Source organism: Triturus cristatus, chromosome 3_1 (genome assembly GCF_964204655.1).
Source record: "Triturus cristatus chromosome 3_1, aTriCri1.1, whole genome shotgun sequence".
In the NCBI taxonomy this organism is placed as follows: domain Eukaryota; kingdom Metazoa; phylum Chordata; class Amphibia; order Caudata; family Salamandridae; genus Triturus; species Triturus cristatus.
In genome coordinates, this window is record NC_140583.1 from 880,359,196 (window position 1) to 880,380,984 (window position 21,789).

General features: G+C 45.4%; 1 protein-coding gene and 1 pseudogene across 1 annotated transcript in view; one reads left to right on the forward strand and one right to left on the reverse strand.

The window, feature by feature from the left end:
- The window catches only part of STK39 (serine/threonine kinase 39), a 1,405,344-nt gene that overhangs the window by 1,136,309 nt on the left and 247,246 nt on the right, over nt 1-21,789 (forward strand). The gene's annotated exons all lie outside the window — the stretch shown is intronic.
- LOC146861234 (uncharacterized) overlaps nt 6,187-21,789 on the reverse strand; it is a 40,837-nt pseudogene continuing 25,234 nt past the window's right edge.

Here is a 21,789-nt window from a genome sequence, read left to right on the forward strand (position 1 = left end):
TCCTTGGAAGGGCAACGGGGCTTCTCTTGGAGCTGCAGCAAACTCTGACGTTGCTGGGGCTATGGGGCCCAACAGTACCAGACAATTGTAGTCAACCTTGGTTGTATGGTGGCCAAAAGAGATATAGCACACAAATGGGGATCTGGAGTGCCCCCCACATTCCAGACCTGGGAGCTAGACATGGAATTCTGCAGAATGATGGAGAAGGAGAGACGGTGCATGAGGAAATTTATCAAAATATGGATAGGATGGGACATGACTGTGAGTTGTGAGGGGGATCAAAGGAGGTGCCAATTCACCACGGACAGAGGAAAGGCACAATAGTCGATTGGATGGCCCTTCTTAATTACCTTCTGTAATTGGATAGAGTAGCAACTGAACTCTACTGAATCCATAGTTAGTATCCAACTCTTGGGACGAAATGGGGTGGGTGAATGTTGTGATTGTCATGTTGTTGTATTTGTTGCATCGCAAAATCAATAAAAATATATATTTATAAATGTATATATTAGGGCCCTACTTAGAGATTCAATAGCTTTTTAAAATTTTGCCTCAACCACAATAGTGCTTAATCTAGATATTCGCTTTGCTTCCATTCTCTCTTTTGAGCCCTTGAAACTCTTTTAAGTAAAGCTGCATTTTGTCTCACAAGGAAAACATTCCTCTGAGAATACCTTGCATCACAACATTTTTTGTGTCTATTCTCTGCATATCAGGCAGCACTTTCTCTTTAAAATGAAATGTTCTGTGTGTATAAACAGTTGGAGATTTAAGAATACCTGTGCAACTGGCCCTGTCGCTATAAGTCAATTTGATTCATTGATTCACATACATGCCTATAATTGACAAATCATTTTTTTTAGAGAAAGATACTTCTGATTCTTTTTGCAGGCTCTGTTCTCATAGCTACCATTTGTAATTAGAAAACAAGCCCTGCCCCTCCCCCCCACACACATGCACACACGTGTGTTTGTGCTGAAGTCAGGCAACAATAGTTTCTTTAACTTTGTATCAGGCAAATTATTACTTTAGTTACGATTCTCTTCAGTTCTCCTATCCACCATTTGTAATTCTAATGCTAGCCATGTTGTGCACTCTGAAGTGTGTGAGCGTAGAAAAACACACACATTTGCACAGGCACCACACACACACAAACGCACGCACGCACAGAACTCTACAAACATACTGGCGCACATTTATTTGCTTGATTTTAATGGTAACATATCGCCTGCCAGAAGGCTAGCTGAAACTCTCTGAATATGAATTCCTGAAGGAAGTGAAAAAGGAGCATACTTAATACAGTAATGCGAAAGGAGGCGAGACGCAATACCGAAGAACAGATGGCAGAGTCTCAGACAGATTAGGTAGTGGCCATGAAAGTTATGTTCTGTGACAACAATCCTGAAGACAGTTTTTAAAGATAAAGCCCGGAGGAACGCTGTCTTGAAAACACAGAATATATGGCTCAAAATTTAGGTGCGCTGATTAAAGTAGAACTTGATGTAAGGAAGCATTGGTAAATGCAATAGGTTTCGACTATGTGATTAATGATAAGCAGTGGTGGGTCCTGCACTAAGGCGGAGGAGCATCGCCCCACTGCTCCACAGCAGGAAATATAAACTGATAATAACTTGCGTTATTATCATTTTAAGTTTCCTTCTGCTGAGGCAGCTTTTTGGATGGGCAGGGCGGCTCCGAGGACAGAGGAGCAGGGGAGCAGGGGAGGAGTGGTTTGACTACTCCCAAGTGCACATGACTGTTTGGTCAGCCCTCTCGGGCCACCCAAAACAGTCATGGGCAGTTCCCATATTGTAATGCAGCCTGCATGGAGAACATCCCCAGGCCCGAGTCCCTGGCTGAGTGCCGATCCACGACGCTCAGACCACTCACAATGCTACATTATACAGCATTGTGATTGGTGTTTTAAAAAACATTTCTCTGATATTGCCCTGCTCACCACCCGAGCCCGATAGCAACCGCTACTGATAATAAGCAGTTTTTTGCTGTAAGGTTTAGCTTGGTGAGCAGTTGTGCAACATAAATGACTGAAACTCCGTTAAAGTGTTATGACTTGTAAAATGAGAAAGGCAATATATTGTGCTGCCACCAGTAAAACCCATTCTTAAAGTACTTCAATGCCTTGTCAAGGTAGTAAGAGCAGCTATATAAATACAATACAATACAATACAACAGCAGTTCCAGAGCAGCACAGACCATTTTCTGTACATGCAAAGCTACAAGAAGTTTGCTTACGAGTGAAAGACTGGAGCCCCGCCCCACCCCAATCATCAACATACCACAGCATAACCCAAACCAGAGAGCAACAACATAGCATAATGGAATTGTTGTGCTGTTTAATATTGTGTTGCTTTGCTTGTGTGTTGATACATTTTCTCTTTCTGTGGTGTGATATCTTTTATGCAGTGTTGGTTTGTTGATCTGTTGTGGTGTATTATTGATTTGTTGTTGCGTTCCGTTAGGTTGAAGCTTTGTTGTGTTGATGTGTTTTGCTGCACTGTATTGTGTTGGTTTGGTGTACTATGTTGTCATTGTAGTGTGTTCTGGAGGTGTGTTTATGCTGTTATATTGTGTCGTATTGATCACACGTTATTGTAGTGTAATCATTTGTAACTTTGTGATGTTTTGCGTTGATAGAAAAATATATATACATTTATATACATACATACATATATATATATATATATATTACCTACTGGCAGTTATAGTTAGGACCTATTTTCCATAGGAAATCTGCAACATTCTATTTGGAATAACGTTGGCGCCGATTGATGAATCTTCGCGAAATTTGCCAAACTTTTGGCCAGCTCCGGTCCGCTCCTATCCTGAAAATTTCACGGTGATTCGTCAAGCGGGGGCCGAGAAAAACGGGGGGTCCCAAAACACGCTTTCCCCATGCATTTTCCCATAGGACCTGTTGACCATAGGTTTCAGGGGCGTAATAGTTAGCTGGACTTTTCACTCGTACAAAACCATTGAAATTCCTCTGTTATAGTTAGTTCAGCTAACTATAACTTGCGCGCCCGCAATGCACTGCTGATGACGTCACATATTACATCACTCATGACATGGTCAGTGACATCACTCATGACATCACTGATGACATCTCAAATGACATCACTGATGACATCATCCTTGTGATAGAGTGGCAGACCTCCTCTTCCCCTAATATAACCTTTGATACACACATTCAAAAATAGAAACTAAAATGTTCAAAACAATGGACATACCAATACCAGTTACAACAACCTATTCAGTAATTCTAAGATCCACATACACATCTACTCATTCACCAACAGTCCTATACAGTCACTCATACATGTACTCACTCATCATATGTACTCATACACCTATACATCCTGTTACACAACACCGCTCATCCATAGAGTTACTCACACACATAGTCACTCATGCTAATAAAGAATCAAACATCCATTTACTTGCATATACAGTTATACACACACCACCACACTTACTTCTACATAAACGTACACATACTTAGTCTTTTAAACAATCACTTATAGAAACACATACTTATTCATACAGGAACTCTTTCAATCTCTCACTCTCACATATACTCTGTTATATACACCAATAGTCACATATACTAGTTTAAAACATATGTAGTTACTCATAAAGGCACTATTGAGACAGGCATTCACTCACTAACACACCCATGCACACACTCATCCACCCATACAGTCCTGCACACATGCTGTCTTCAACACATGCAAACAGTGAGTCACTCATTCATGCACCTATGCACTACGTAATACCCCCACCAAACCATACAGACACTCATACTGATATTCAAAATACCAACTAATAACCTATATAGACACCCATGTAGCTACTCACCAACCCATGCAGCCACTTATACACAAAGTGAGAGACTGATACAGATATTTACATATTTAAACATTAGTCACTAAGCAATGTATTCACTAAGATACACTTAATCAGTCAGTTATACAATCAATTTTTCAACAACAAATCATCCATTTAGACACTTATATATCCATTTACTCTTCCATCGACCTTGAGATATACATATATAAAACATATGTAATTTTCAGAAAAACACACATTCACCGGATGATGTCATCAGTGATGTCATTTGAGATGTCATGAGTGATGTCATGAGTGATGTCACTGACCATGTCATGAGTGATGTAATATGTGACGTCATCAGCAGTGCATTGCGGGTGCGCGAGTTATAGTTAGCTGAACTAACTATAACGGGGGAATTTCAATGGTTTTGTACGAGTGAAAAGTCCAGCTAACTATAACTCCCCTGAAATCTATGGTTTTTTCAGTGAATATATATATATACATATATATATATATATATATATATATATATATATATATATATGTATATATATATATTCACTGAAAAAACCATAGGTTTCACGCATGTTATAGTTAGTTATAGTTACATCACTATATTCACTATATTCAGTAAGATACTGTTAATAAGTCAGTTATACAATTAATTTTACAAAGAAAACCATCCATTTAGACACTTATTTAACCGTTTATTCTACCATTAACCTTTAGATATACATATATAAAAAATATTTATTTTACAGAAAGACACATATTCTCTGGATGATGTCATGTGATGTAATATGTGACGTCATCAGCAGTGGATTGCGGTCGCGCGAGTTATAGTTACGTGAACTAACTATAACGGGGGAATTTCAATGGTTTTTTACTATAACATGTGTGAAACCTATGGTTTTTTCAGTGAATTTGCAAGGTTTTTTAAATGCTAATTCCTAACTATAACGTGTGTGAAACCTATGGTTTTTTAAGTGAATTTGCAAGGTTTTTTAAATGCTAATTCCTAACTATAACATGTGTGAAACCTATGGTTTTTTTAGTGAATTTGTAAGGTTTTTTTAAATGCTAATTTATATATGTATTATTATATTTTTTTATATATTTATTTTACAATAAACTACCTATGTATATAGTTATAGATTGACTGTATCCTGTAATATGGAATGGCTCAGCTTTTTTTTTTAATTTGGATAAAGTTGAACAGCATAGTTAATATCTTCTATAAACTTATAAACAGTTTAAATTGGTTTTTTTAAGGGTTTTTCACCGTGCGCGCACCCCGCGATTTTTTAAAAAAAAAAAAAATGTTTTTTTCACCCTTCGGGGTCCTTCAGGGACCCCCTGACTAAGGCTAGGGGGTCAGGAACTCTCTACCCTGCCCCCTTTTCACGTTCCCCACCTTTCTTTTTCATTGCCACACACAAAATGGCATCTGACACTTCCTGATTTCGACCGATTCGAATGTTGACTGACATCTAACCACCAATCAGAATTACGCTCACACATGGCACTGTGCCTATAGATATTTATGTACTTTTAACTGCAATTTTCTCAGGAACTACTGAACAGATTGACAGCATATATGCAAAAGGCACATGCCTGACCTGAGGACTACCTCTTTGCCAAATTTCAAGTAATTCTGTTCAGCCGTTCGGGCTGTACATTCGACTAAAGGTCCTACGGGAAAATGCATGGGGAAAACGCGTTTGGGACCCCCCTTTTTTCTCAGCCCCCGCTTGACGAATCACCGAGACTTTCAGGTTAGGAGCTGAGCGGAGCGCCCCATTAGTTTTGAAAATTTCGCGAGGATTCGTCAACCGGCGCCAAAGTTATTCAAAATAGAATTTTCAGATTTCCTATGGGAACTCGGTCCTAACTATAACTATCTACTGGCGACCGCCAGTAGATAATATATATATATATATATATATATATATATATATATTTTTATATATATATATATATACAGGTTTATCTTTTACTTTCCTTTTATTATTATGCCATCAGTGATCAACACAAACATGCCAGACATCATAACAGGACATGTAACCCTAAAAGGATCACTGCAAGATGCCCAGAACATGTAGAACACTAAAAATTAATAAAAAAGTTAACTTATTGTAATTAGCACTTCCTTCTCCATAAATACACTGTACAATCATTTCAAAGAGCCGGGTAATTTTTAGCAATTAAATATAGTGAAAACTATAATGAATATGAAAAACAAGTCAGTTAACGTAAACAGTATGCAATTGCCGCATAGGGTATTGGCTATTCTACACAACACCCCCTGCAAGTGTTAGTGGACACATAGCAAACATGCTAGAGTTTCACAGACAAGTTAAACTAGTGCAATCCAAATGGAAGCTCACTCCAAACTGAAGAGTCAGGTTCTCGAGAGCAGTACAAACCCTGCAGCCTGAGTGCTTGTGGAAGCAGGAGGCTGGAGAAGGAAAAAGCTTTATTGGTAGAGAGATCATTGAACACGGATGAGGCCCCACCACAGCTTAGCTCTGGGGTTCACAATGAGCTTGAAACCTCATCTGAAGCAGGGGTTTAATCAGGGGCTAGTGATGAACCTGCTTGGCAACCTATTGGTGGCAACAGAAGTGGAAATAGCAACTCTGCATAGTCATCAGTTGCCTTGTGCAAGAAGTTAGAGCGAGAGCCATAGTGGCAGACACCTACAGCCTCAAACGTACAGCATAGGGTTTAGTGTGTCTAAGCATCATCTTCAGTGGCATGTGTGAAGTGCTAATGAGCTCCATAAGGGCAGCTGCCTTGGGACTGGAACATTTGACAAAGACCAGCATGCTTCTTGGTTCAAGGGTATAGACGGCGAATAGGTTGCGGTGCCTGACATTCATCAGGCTGTGGATAAAGGGAGAGCAAAGGCCATAGGGGCAGAAGCCCAAGGAGTGGAAGGAGTGGCATAGCTCAGACTTGTATTTTGGGTGCTGTCTTGGGAAATGGAGTTCATGCAGACCATGAGCAAATCAGAACCGGTTTTCATAGCTGTAGGTGCCACTCTCGGTGTAACAGCTGCAAAGCTCCATTTTGTAGTGTACGTATGGGGGCTGAGTGGCCAGAGTGTGGGTTGCTGGTTCCGGCACAGGGAAGAGTGAAGTAGGAATGGTGTTGGCAGAGTCTTCACAACATGAAGATTCTCACCCCTGGCAGCACAGACAATAGATAAAGTATCAAAGTGTCACCACAGAAGCCCTGGCATGCGTTACTCCCCTCCTCCTCTGTAATGAATGTGACTTCTCACCAATAAGCCACACCCAAACCACTCTGAAGGCAAATATACCACTGCACCTTTAAATAATACACTTTAAGCAACACTCCCTAAAGACAAGGAAAGGACGCAGCACTCCCTTTAGGCGAGGCAAGAAAACAAATTCAGGTGCATTTATAGTAACTCACACTTTGCGCAGCACTCCCTAAAGATGAGGAAAAGACGCAGCACTCCCTTTACGCGAGGAAAGAAAACAGATTCAGGTGCATTTAAAATAACTCACACTTTGAGCAGCACTCCCTAAAGACGAGGAAAAGACGTAGCACTCCCTTTAGGCGAGGCAAGAAAACAAATTCAGGTGCATTTAAAATAACTCACACAAGTTTATTAATGCAACATTTTAGAACAGTAGGCCAAATATATCAGTAAATGCAGATTCCCAAGTATCAAATGACTCAAATGAATAATTAGAATAAAATGCAGTATATACAAGTAGCAAAGAGTAGAAAATATATACAAAATGGTTAGGAACACCTCACTGATCGATTAAGCAACATCCTTGCCAACTCAAGCTGGGAGAGCCCTTCACCAGCCCAGGAAGGAGTTCGATCAGGACTCAAATTCCGTCACCTCCACAGCAATACGTCTATTCTGTGGCGAACTTCCACTGGCCCTCGAAGGTTCCCAGCTTAAATACCATTACTAAACATAAGACAAAGCTTTTAGAAAACCTCTGCCCATTCTCATGAGAAAGAACCAAGCTGGCTGTACCAGTCTGCGTCAAGGCCAAGATGGAGGCTGGCCAAGCTCCCGTATTTTGACTTCGAAGCAGAGTTGCACATTCCACAGATAATATCTAGTTCACTCTGGTCAGTGAAGAGCGAAAAACAAGTGTGGAGCAGAAACATGCCCTCCCCACTTTGCAGCTACGTGCGAGCACAGAAAACGGCGTCAGTTCAGAAGATGGAGTTAGTAAAAAGGATGACATGAGGCCATGTCACAGCCAATAGTAAGCACTTCATAATTCTCATAACCCAAACAACTTGCAAGCACTGCTGTGCACGCACAAAAGCTGAAGCAAGGCAAAGTCAGAAAACAAGATGACATGAGGCCATGTCAAAGCCAATGGTAAGACCTTCATAATTCTCACCAATGTACAACACAATGCACATTTCTGCACAACTGCTTATAGCATCACATACTTTATCTCTCAATAGACAACACCGAGCACATGTGTGCACCACCGCTCACAACACTGCACTTCGAAACCAAAAAGTACATTCCACACCTCCCTCTCCCGCTTTCATATGCACATCCCATACCTTCTATTCTTGGCAAGACTGTTCTACTCCGTGACAGCTCCCAATGAAAGACAACAAGATTACAAGAGAGAAGAAAAGCAGTCACATGCAGGACCGTCTCATATATTCAGGCTAGGGTAAAATAACACACTAAAGTCAGTTAAAGTAATGGTAGTCGAAGGTCATCACAGGGTTTCAAACCACAAGAGTGCCTCTATCACTACACTTCTCCATAGTACAGTTCTAGATCACCAAATCTTGTATCATGCACCCTCTGTGAGGTGTCCTTCTCTCCTCTTCTGTTGTTGAAGTGTATATATATATATATGTATATGTGTATATATAACAATGTTGAAATCCCAATCACCAAGTCCCTAACTTGCAGAACGGATCATGCCATCTATGTATTGGAGTGCCCCTGTGGACTCAGATATGTAGGGAGTACTATCCTTCAGGGACACAAGAGGGTACTTCAACAGTTAAGAGCAATTAAAAATCTTGGTCCGTCATACCCAGTTGCAAGACATTTTGAGGATCAACACAAATCAGATCCCACCTTATTAAAATATTTTTTGATAGACAGTGTTGGAAAACCACACTCCCACTCTGAAAGGGTGGTGGTGGTCTACCGGACACACTGTGGTAGCTTGGCTCGAGTGGTCAGGAATCAGGCTCCGTGCTAAGCATACAACATACCCAAACAATAACCATGCGTGCATCCGTTCCAAAAACGACTCTACACCGTAAAAATTATGAAAATATCTTTCTTTATCTGCTTTTTCTCTTAGTTGCTGATTGGAGAAAATAAATAACAATCACAATATACAAACGTTTTAGAAAGTGCAGGACAAATAAATACTGGCTTAATGATTCAATAAATAGGGGTGATCATAAATACTGAAGGCATAAATAAAAGTGCAATACAGACAGGCAATTAAATATTCCGAGGCAATAAATACTGTAACCAATAAATATTGTGCATCAATAAATACTGTGGACCAATAAATACAGTGGAACAATAAATAGGTTAAATACAATAAATACAATGCCCCTAATAAATACTTAAAAGCTGACAGTGACGCTCATGGAATCAGATCACTTTTGAATTCCTAAGGGCTGATTTGGCCCAGGCACAGCTTGTGGGGATGTGGAAGGCTTGGGGGTGTCTACTCCCTGGCTTGGTCAAGGCTGAGGCCTAAACTGAGGTAGATAAAGGGGTGAAATACCAGAGACCTGGCTCTCTCTCTCCACACAACTTCTCTAGATTAGTCCCAGTTCACCCCTGGCACAGTCAGGTTGGTTCCAGCACCTCCCTAGCCCCTTAGAGCAGTCTCTCAGGTCTCCACAGGGCCTTAGGCGCCCTCTACTCCACTTACTGCCCTTTTTCTGATGCTCCGACGCCGCTGGAGTCGGGTCGATGCCGTGAGGCGGTTCCAGCTCGATGTCGGCGGCCTCGGCACAATGTCAGTTCTTTGACGACGCCGGCGGCGGCTCCGGTCTCGACGTCAGCGGCCTCGGTTCGATCTCGGCCTCCGATTCGATGGCGTCGGGCAGTCTTACTCGATGTCGACTTCGGGCGGCTCCGGTCCGATGGCGACCTCGGCTTCGATGACGTCGGCCGGCCTTGCCTCGATGTCGACTTCCGGCGGCTCCGGAGTGCGATCCTCACTCCCGACCTCCGGTGCTCCTCACAGGGTTCCGGCGACTCCGGAGTGCGACCTCCACTCCCGACCTCCGGCACGATTCTCACAGGTTCCGGCGACTCCGGAGTGCGATCCTCACTCCCGACCTCCGTTACCCTTCACCTCGGTCTCCGACGACTCCGGAGGGCGGACTTCACTCCTCCGATGACGCCGCTCACTCGACCTCGGGTGACTTCCTCCTCGACCTCTGGTATTCCTCACGACCTCTGACGGCGCCCTCTCTCGACCTCTGGCGGCTCCGGGTACGACGTCTGCTTTTCCAGTCAGCGCCGCTTCTCCACCTCGGGCTCCAGGTCTTAGGCTACTCGACGTCGGACTTCAGGGAAACCAGCTTCCAGGTCAGGATCTTGCTGTTCTCTTGTTTCTAAGGCCTGTTCCTGCTGTCCAGGTCCTCAGGATGGTTTTTCTGACTTCTTCCCACACAGGGCTCCAGGCTGGGCTCCGTCAGTAGGGACTAGTATCAAGGGTGGGTTTATGGACCCCACTCCAGGCACAAGTTTCCACCCCTGCTGCTTCACTCCTTCCTCCTTCACGTTTGTGCTGCTCACTCTTCACCAGTCAGGTGCCAACTGCCAACTCCAACTGCCAACTCTCTCTCTTAGCTTCCCAACATTCTAAACCGCCTCCAACTGTCACAGGGTTCTGGAATGTTCTGGAAGGTGCTAGCAGGTTCCAGTGGATGCTGGTGATGTCACAGGTGGCCACCATTTTGTGCTCCAGGCCCTCAGACAGAAGTTTCAGGGGTAGCTAAAATGGCTCCCTGAATCTGCAGCAACACGAAAAAGTCTGGTGGTTCCCAAAAAGGAAAAATTCAAACAGGGTTTGAGGCAAAAGTGGGACAAAATAAATAATGATGAGGAGGGACCACCCAAAGGGCTGACAGGTCTAACACGCGTCCCCCCCAGCTGAAAGTGGGGAGAGCTACCCAACCCCTTGGGAGTTCTCATCACTAAGGCGGAAATACCTTGAGAGACCGTCTGCATTGGCGTGGTCCACTCCAGGCCGATGTTCCACCTGAAAGTCCATTCCCTGTAGGGAAATAGACCACCTCAACAACTTGGGATTCTCCCCCTTCATTTGCATCAGCCAACGAAGAGGTCTGTGGTCGGTCTGAACCAGGAAGTGTGAGCCAAACAGGTATGGCCGCAACTTCTTCAGAGCCCATACCACTGCAAAGGCTTCACGCTCTATTGCACTCCACTTCTGTTCCCTGGGAAGTAGTCTCCGGGATAGGAAGACCACGGGTTGATCCAGACCCTCTTCGTTGAGTTGCGATAACACTGCCCCAATGCCATGTTCTGATGCATCTGTCTGGACAATGAACTCCTTGGAAAAGTCTGGGGCCCTTAAGACCGGGGCCTCGCACATGGCTTTCTTCAATCTCTCAAAGGCTTGCTGACAAGCCTCCGTCCAGACTACCCGTCGAGGTTGTTTCTTGGACGTGAGCTCCGTGAGGGGGGCTACGATGGTACCGTACCCCTTCACGAAGCGGCGGTAATATCCCGTGAGGCCCAAAAATGCTCGGACCTCAGTCTGAGTCTTGGGGGGTTCCCAGGCCATGATGGCCTCGATCTTTGCCTGGAGGGGTTGCACCGCTCCCCTACCCACCAAGTGTCCAAGGTACACTACCGACCCTTGCCCGATCTGGCACTTGCTGGCCTTGATCGTCAATCCAGCTTGTCTCAGGGCCTGGAGAACAGCTTGCAGGTGACGCAAGTGATCCTCCCAGCTGTTACTGAAGACGGCTATGTCATCCAGATAAGCAGCAGAGAAACTCTCCATTCCGGTGAGGATCTGGTTTACCAGGCGCTGAAACGTGGCAGGTGCGTTCTTGAGCCCAAAGGGCATCACACAGAACTGGTAGTGGCCATTGGGCGTGGAGAAGGCTGACCTTTCCCTTGCTCCATCAGTCAAAGAGATCTGCCAGTACCCTGAAGTAAGGTCAAAAGTACTTAGATATTGGGCAGCTCCCAGCCGGTCAATCAATTCATCCGCCCTAGGGATCGGATGAGCATCAGTTTTGGTCACTGAATTCAGTCCCCGATAGTCCACACAGAACCTCAGTTCTGGTTGGGCACCCGGTGGTGCAGCTTTTGGTACTAACACCACCGGACTGGACCAGGGGCTGCTAGAAGGTTCGATCACTCCTAGCTCCAGCATCTTAGTGACTTCACTATGAATGCTGGCCTTCACCTTGTCTGACATCCGGTAGATCTTGGACTTCACAGGTGGGCTGTCTCCTGTGTCCACGTCATGGACGCACAGGTGAGTCCTACCCGGGACAAGGGAGAACAACGAGGAGTACTGCCCCAGGACCTGGCGACAGTCCTCCTGCTGTTCAGGAGTTAGAGATGGGGAGAGAATCACTCCCTCCACCGACCCATCCTTCTCTTGAGACGCAAACAGATCAGGGAGAGGCTCGCTTTCCACGTCCTCTCCTCCGTCAGTCACCATCATCAAGATGACTTCAGGCCTCTCGTGGTGGGGTTTGAGGCGGTTGGCATGCAGCACCCGCAGGGGCTGACGAGGGGTCTTCAGGTCCACCAAGTAGGTAGCCTTACCCTTCTTCTCCAACACCTCAAAGGGTCCTGACCAGCGATCCTGGAGGGCACTAAGCTCTCCCGGTTCGATCACCCACACCTTCTGGCCAGGCTCCAACTCCACCGGGTGAGCATTGTGGTCATACCACGCCTTCATCACTGCTTGGCTGGCTTCCAAGTTGTCAGAAGCTTGCTTCCACAACTTAGCCATTTGGCTCCGGAAGGCCAGCATGTAGCTCACCACATCCTGGGGAAGCTTTCTGGGAGTTCTTTCCCATCCGTCTCTCACCAGGTTGAGAGGTCCACGTACAGGGTGCCCATACAGAAGCTCGAAGGGGCTGAAGCCCACTCCCTTCTGTGGCACTTCCCTGTAAGAAAAAAGTAAACAGGGTAGGAGGACGTCCCATTTCCTCCGCAGGCTTTCAGGCAGACTTCTGATCATGCCCTTCAAGGTTTTGTTAAACCTCTCCACCAGACCATTGGTCTGGGGGTGGTAAGGAGTGGTGAACCGGTATGTCACTCCACACTCCTTCCACATGGCCCGCATGTACGCTGACATGAAGTTGGTCCCCCTGTCGGACACAACTTCCTTGGGAAAACCCACTCGGGTAAAGATTCCCATCAGGGCCCTAGCCACAACAGGTGCTGTTATGGTCCTCAGAGGTATTGCCTCTGGGTACCGTGTGGCATGATCCACCAGAACCAGGATAAACCTGTGACCAGCTGTAGTCGGCGGATCTAACGGACCCACAATGTCGATGCCCACCCTTTCAAAGGGGGTGCTAACGACAGGAAGTGGTTCCAGGGGAGCTTTCAGCTTCACCCCTGTTTTCCCACTGGCTTGGCAAGACACACATGTCCGGCAGTAGGTATCGGACGACACTTTCATCTGAGGCCAATAAAAGTGTGGGACAAGACGGGCGAAGGTCTTGTCTTGCCCCAGGTGTCCTGCCAATGGTATCTCGTGAGCCAACTCCAGAAGGAAGGCTCGATAACGTTGAGGGACTACCAAGGCTCGTGACGATCCATGTAGGGGTGCCTTGGGTTCACTGTAGAGGAGGCCATCCTCCCAGTAAACACTGTAGTTCCCTTCAACGTTCCCTGCTGCCTGGGCTTCGGCCTGTCGCCTCAGCCCCTCAAGGGTAGGGCACTCCCTCTGGCCCTGGCAGAATTCCTCCCTGGACGGGCCTCCCTCCACGTGCCACTCGGCCGGGATGGGTAGGTCCTCCAGGTTGGTAACGTCCCCCACCGCAGACTCCTGGTCCACCAACTCCGGTGGCCTATCCGTCCTACGGGGTGGGGACGCCGAGGCAGGCTCCTCCTGTCCTCGGTTCTTCCCTTGACTGGCAGCTGGCTGGGCCTTTGTTCCAGGCTCCAGCCAAAACGAACTCCCTCTCTGGGTAGTCGCGGACCTTGTGCTAACTCAGGCCCAATCAGGTGTACCCAGCATCTCAGTGTGAGTCCGGTATTCCACCTCCTTCCAAGCGTTGTGCTCCATGTCATTCCCCAGCAGACAATCGACTGGCACGGCAGGGCTTACGGCAACTCGAAGTGAACCTGCAACCCCCCCCCATTCAAAGGGAACCTCGGCCACGGGATAGTGGCCTGTTCTGCCGTCAGCCATCGCGGCTGGGTGGAGTACATCGGGAATTACCTGCTCTGGAGACACCAGTTGGCTACGCACCATAGTCATACTGGCTCCTGTGTCTCTCAGAGCCTCCCCTCTTTGGCCGTTGATGGTGACCCACTGCCCATACTTTGCGGTATTTGCGGGCACCTGGATCTTAGGAACCATCTCCCGTTCTCCCAGGGACACTAAAGTGACACCCGCCCACTCCCTTCCCTTAGTTAAGGGCATCTCCTCCCCGAGCACTACACTAGCTACTCCGGGGGTCTTTCCTCCAATGGGAGGGGGTGGTCGTTTCAGGCACTTCGGATCTCCTTTATAGTGTCCAACGCCACCGCACTCGTAGCAATGGACAACCCTTGGCTGCTGACTCTGGCCAGGATTAGGGTTTCTGGGTGGGTTAGCCCTAGGGGTGAATCCTGTTCCCTTCCCTTGGAAGTTATTTTGGGGGCCTTTGGAGAACTCCTTCTTCTTTTCCCCTCCCTCTTTCTTCTGAGGGGCGCCCTGTCCGGCCTTTTGAGTATCCCCTCCAGTCCCCCTTGTGGACACCCGGGTACTAGCCCAAATGTCCGCCTCCTCAGCAAGCTTCCGGGGACTGGTCAGCTTGCTATCCACCAGGTGTTGCCGCAGTTCAGGGAAACATTTCTCGAGCAGGTGTTCCTTCAGTACTAGGTCAAACAACCCCTCGTAGTTCCTCACTTCACTGCCCTGAATCCAACCTTCCAGTGCCTTCTTTGCATAGTCCAGGAAGTCCACCCAATTCTGTGTGCCCAGTTTGTGACTACCCCTGAACTTCTGTCTGTACTTTTCAGGTGTTAGTCCAAACTTCCTTATGAGCGCCAGTTTCATGGTGGGGTAGTGGGTCTGCTCATCCTCTTCGAGGGCCAATAAAGCATCCCTACCAGCTGGAGGCATGTACTTGTACAATCCACCTCCCCAGTACTTCTCTGGAACCCCATGGGCCCTCAGTGAGACCTCATAGGCCGCTAGCCACTTGGCGATATCGTCGCCCACTCCATAGCTAGCTACTATGTCCTTTGGCAGGTATGGTTTATGTTCCCTGGTGATCTCTTGGGTTTGGCTGCCACCATTAGGAACAGGTTGTGCCCCGATTCTCAAGATCTGAAGATCTATTTCTTTCAGTCGCAATTCATGGGCCATCCTCTGCTCCTCCTTCTCCTTCTCCTGCCTTGCTAGGTCCCATGTGAGCTGTCTTTTCTCCCTCCGGTCTGTTAGCTCCACTTCAGACAAGCCACCGCTAGAGGCACTGCTGCCCTTCCTAGAAATGGTTCTGGGCCCTGCTGACAGGTTCCCCACCTCAGGTTGGTACATCTCAGCCCCCTCAGGGTCAGGCTCTCCATCCCTGTCTTCCTCCTCAGCCTTGCTTTCTCGGCGTGCCTCCCCCCAAGCCCTTAAGCTGGTTTGGAGTGCACCCTTCTTTGCTCCTGGGGGACAGTACACCCCCTCCCGCTGGCAAAACTCCCTGAGTTGGGCCACAGTGTACGTTTCTAGATTTTCTAGTACAAACTCCATCTTGCCCACTCAGGTTAGAGGACAGGTTTTTGTGCAGTAACTATGCAGGGGGGTACCTTTAATAATACCTCCTCCCACCACCAGAGTAAATTTGGAAAAAACAAAAACCCACAATTAGGAAGGCCGCTCTTGAGAAAACTCCCGGTGTAGGCCTATGGACTACCCACAGTTATTGTTGAGTATGCGTAGGCACAGCTCTATCCCACCACTGAACACCAATTTATGTTGGAAAACCACACTCCCACTCTGAAAGGGTGGTGGTGGTCTACCGGACACACTGTGGTAGCTTGGCTCGAGTGGTCAGGAATCAGGCTCCGTGCTAAGCATACAACATACCCAAACAATAACCATGCGTGCATCCGTTCCAAAAACGACTCTACACCGTAAAAATTATGAAAATATCTTTCTTTTTCTGCTTTTTCTCTTAGTTGCTGATTGGAGAAAATAAATAACAATCACAATATACAAACGTTTTAGAAAGTGCAGGACAAATAAATACTGGCTTAATGATTCAATAAATAGGGGTGATCATAAATACTGAAGGCATAAATAAAAGTGCAATACAGACAGGCAATTAAATATTCCGAGGCAATAAATACTGTAACCAATAAATATTGTGCATCAATAAATACTGTGGACCAATAAATACAGTGGAACAATAAATAGGTTAAATACAATAAATACAATGCCCCTAATAAATACTTAAAAGCTGACAGCGACGCTCATGGAATCAGATCACTTTTGAATTCCTAAGGGCTGATTTGGCCCAGGCACAGCTTGTGGGGATGTGGAAGGCTTGGGGGTGTCTACTCCCTGGCTTGGTCAAGGCTGAGGCCTAAACTGAGGTAGATAAAGGGGGGAAATACCAGAGACCTGGCTCTCTCTCTCCACACAACTTCTCTAGATTAGTCCCAGTTCACCCCTGGCACAGTCAGGTTGGTTCCAGCACCTCCCTAGCCCCTTAGAGCAGTCTCTCAGGTCTCCACAGGGCCTTAGGCGCCCTCTACTCCACTTACTGCCCTTTTTCTGATGCTCCGACGCCGCTGGAGTCGGGTCGATGCCGTGAGGCGGTTCCAGCTCGATGTCGGCGGCCTCGGCACAATGTCAGTTCTTTGACGACGCCGGCGGCGGCTCCGGTCTCGACGTCAGCGGCCTCGGTTCGATCTCGGCCTCCGATTCGATGGCGTCGGGCAGTCTTACTCGATGTCGACTTCGGGCGGCTCCGGTCCGATGGCGACCTCGGCTTCGATGACGTCGGCCGGCCTTGCCTCGATGTCGACTTCCGGCGGCTCCGGAGTGCGATCCTCACTCCCGACCTCCGGTGCTCCTCACAGGGTTCCGGCGACTCCGGAGTGCGACCTCCACTCCCGACCTCCGGCACGATTCTCACAGGTTCCGGCGACTCCGGAGTGCGATCCTCACTCCCGACCTCCGTTACCCTTCACCTCGGTCTCCGACGACTCCGGAGGGCGGACTTCACTCCTCCGATGACGCCGCTCACTCGACCTCGGGTGACTTCCTCCTCGACCTCTGGTATTCCTCACGACCTCTGACGGCGCCCTCTCTCGACCTCTGGCGGCTCCGGGTACGACGTCTGCTTTTCCAGTCAGCGCCGCTTCTCCACCTCGGGCTCCAGGTCTTAGGCTACTCGACGTCGGACTTCAGGGAAACCAGCTTCCAGGTCAGGATCTTGCTGTTCTCTTGTTTCTAAGGCCTGTTCCTGCTGTCCAGGTCCTCAGGATGGTTTTTCTGACTTCTTCCCACACAGGGCTCCAGGCTGGGCTCCGTCAGTAGGGACTAGTATCAAGGGTGGGTTTATGGACCCCACTCCAGGCACAAGTTTCCACCCCTGCTGCTTCACTCCTTCCTCCTTCACGTTTGTGCTGCTCACTCTTCACCAGTCAGGTGCCAACTGCCAACTCCAACTGCCAACTCTCTCTCTTAGCTTCCCAACATTCTAAACCGCCTCCAACTGTCACAGGGTTCTGGAATGTTCTGGAAGGTGCTAGCAGGTTCCAGTGGATGCTGGTGATGTCACAGGTGGCCACCATTTTGTGCTCCAGGCCCTCAGACAGAAGTTTCAGGGGTAGCTAAAATGGCTCCCTGAATCTGCAGCAACACGAAAAAGTCTGGTGGTTCCCAAAAAGGAAAAATTCAAACAGGGTTTGAGGCAAAAGTGGGACAAAATAAATAATGATGAGGAGGGACCACCCAAAGGGCTGACAGGTCTAACAGACAGCATTCCACACAAGAAAATAGGAGGTGACCGAGTGAGAGCCCTCAGACAACTTGAGACCAGATATATCTTAAATTTAGATACTAAGGGCCCGATTCACAGAACTAACTTAAGACAAAATCCTAAACTTACTACCATTTTGGTATTCACAGAAGGCACTTACTCATTTTGGTATTCACAGAAGGCACTTACTCATTTCGGTATTCACAGAAGTTAGGAGTCCTAACTTTAGGACTCCTAAATACCTTCTGTGAATACCAAAAGTCTTAAAATTAGGATTTTTCTCAGTTTAGTAGTAGTATAGTTAGGACTCCTAACTTTAGGACTCCTAAATACCTTCTGTGAATACCAAAAGTCTTAAAATTAGGATTTTTCTCAATTTAGTAGTCCTAAGTTTAGACTTAGGACTACTAAATTGAGAAAAATCCTAAGGCCACACTGTATATATTTTATCTATTCACATACACATCGGGTTTTTAGTACATGCATTTTTAAGATATTTTGGGAATAACAACAAGTTTTAGCACTATGCACTTTAAAAATATTTTGTGCTTGCACTATTTTACATGCAATTAGCGAGGAGAATGTTGGTAGGCACGAGTTTATAAAATGTTTAGATTGTGTTCTTCTATTTTAGACTCAAACGATAACAAGGTATTTATACCTGGACGTTGCCTTGGTATTTTTCCAAACAGGGTTTTAGCAAATCAGTGATATTTTATGTTTTTTAATCTTACTTATTGTAATGAGGTTGATTTTACACATATCTGATTTGCAGGAAAACACATATATACATATTTTTATCAATGTATACTAATTGATTTGTTTTTATAAATATTCTATCGAGTATTGTGAAACAATTCCGCAATTTGCACATTGAACCAGTTGTGAGGTGAAACAAAAATCAATCTCAAATGTTTCCTCCATGTCTATGATCCGACAAAACCTTGCATGCATGTCACTTTAAGAAAATGCCCCAAAAAGAATGTAATTTAAAGACACCTCGTGATGTATGAGCGCGTCATGTGATCAAGGTCCTTCAGGGATCGAAACGCGTCATGCTGGTCGTGGAAAGCTGTGGCTGAATAAATCTTAACAGCATTACGAACTTTGTGGTCTACGCTCTGTTCTTTAGCAGAAAAAAACGGCAGCTGCTTACGGAGATAAAATGGCATATATATATATATATATGTTCCAAATCACCAATACTTGAAAGTAAAGGATGACGACGCCGTGTCTTGCAAAATACAAAATTTAATGCTCAGCTGTTGGACGCATTTCGCCTGTCCCGCAGGCTTGTTCACCAACCGTTTACAATAAATTTTGCCACCATTTTAAGACACTTACAACGTGTCACGTGCACAAGAACTACAAATGCAGTGTATTCGACAACAGACTAGTAGTTTTTTCACATATATGTCAATTCGAAGTTTAACAATCTCTTAGCTTGATTATTTAAGAATCATTATTGATCCGAAAATTAAAAATAAAACTAAGTACCAAAAGAGCATCGAGCAAGTTGATGCAGGAAGACAAATTACGCGCTGTCATTCATTATAAACCTTGTAATACTTGGTAATGTACCTGTCAAATGCTAATTGCATTTTTACTGCAAAACAATGCCGTGTTCTTTTGTCACATTATTATCAATGATGTTTGATATTAATCAAGACTGGTGTGTTGCCCAAGTGGGCCAAAATCTCCAAATTATTGAATACATCTGCAAATGTTACATTATATAACAGTGCTCCCAAAATAAAAATAAAACAACTAAGAAAAGTGCTAATGTAAGAAATTGTTAAAAAGTGGTTAAAAAACGGGAAGGAAATTGGCTGCACTTATACATTCAACCTAAATGGGTATACAGGTCTTCCTCAATATTAAATCCTGTCGGGGTCTTGCAATTTAATTTTATTATATAAGAAGATTCTAGTCTTCTCAGTTGTTTTTCTTTGTTACCCCCTCTTTTGCTGCTCTTGACCGCATCGATTACAAAGTATGTCAAGCCTGTTATACTTTTGTTATGAAAGCGTTCAAAATGTCGCGCCACAGGGTACGATTTGTCACCATTTTTAATCGCTCTCAAATGCTGCAAAACACGTTTGTGCACAGGCAGGATTGTGCTGCCCACGTATCTCAGGCCACAAGGGCACTGAAGTACATAGACCGCAAAATCTGTCTTGCATGTGTAATATCCTTTGATTTTAAATATCTTGTCGGCAAAGCCTGATGTATATCTGGAGGTGTTCGTGCCATGAATACAGGCTTTACATTTTGTACATTTCACAAAACCTTCTTTTTTAGTGAGCCACATGGTGGCAACTGTCTTGGTAGGCGGAGTTTTTAAAACATTGCTAACTAGCATTTGTTTGAAACTCTTCGCTTTCCTAAATGTTATTAGTGGTTGTTTCGTTACTAATTTACTTAGTGTTGGTTCACTATAGATCAAATGCCAGTGTTTGGTCAAGATGCTTCTTATTTTCTTATGCTGGACATTGTAAGTTGTTATCATCCTGCACTCATTTTTATTTTTATTGACATTCTCCAGTTTTTTCTTTGTATTGCTTTTGTTAAAAAGAATGTCTTCCCTTGTCCTTCTTTTTGCTTTCATTATGGCCGACCTTATGCACTCCTCAGAGTATCCTCTGGCCAGAAAACGCGACCGCAGTATAGATAGTTCTTTATCACAACTCTCTTGATTACTGCAGTTGCGCATAGTTCTTAGGGCTTCTCCGTACGGGATACTTTTAATCAGATTTTGGGGATGGAAGCTTTTGGCATGTAGCAAAGTATTGCCAGCCGTAGGCTTCCGGTATAGGGTAGTTTCCAGTTTATCATTGTTGATGAAAATAGACAGATCTAGAAAATTCACGTTGGTTTTACTGATGGTACTGGTGAATTTGAGATTTAGATCATTATTTTGTATTCTGTCAATAAATGCCACCAAAGATTCTTCACTGCCCTTCCTATGCGCAACTGCAGTAATCAAGAGAGTTGTGATAAAGAACTATCTATACTGCGGTCGCGTTTTCTGGCCAGAGGATACTCTGAGGAGTGCATAAGGTCGGCCATAATGAAAGCAAAAAGAAGGACAAGGGAAGACATTCTTTTTAACAAAAGCAATACAAAGAAAAAACTGGAGAATGTCAATAAAAATAAAAATGAGTGCAGGATGATAACAACTTACAATGTCCAGCATAAGAAAATAAGAAGCATCTTGACCAAACACTGGCATTTGATCTATAGTGAACCAACACTAAGTAAATTAGTAACGAAACAACCACTAATAACATTTAGGAAAGCGAAGAGTTTCAAACAAATGCTAGTTAGCAATGTTTTAAAAACTCCGCCTACCAAGACAGTTGCCACCATGTGGCTCACTAAAAAAGAAGGTTTTGTGAAATGTACAAAATGTAAAGCCTGTATTCATGGCACGAACACCTCCAGATATACATCAGGCTTTGCCGACAAGATATTTAAAATCAAAGGATATTACACATGCAAGACAGATTTTGCGGTCTATGTACTTCAGTGCCCTTGTGGCCTGAGATACGTGGGCAGCACAATCCTGCCTGTGCACAAACGTGTTTTGCAGCATTTGAGAGCGATTAAAAATGGTGACAAATCGTACCCTGTGGCGCGACATTTTGAACGCTTTCATAACAAAAGTATAACAGGCTTGACATACTTTGTAATCGATGCGGTCAAGAGCAGCAAAAGAGGGGGTAACAAAGAAAAACAACTGAG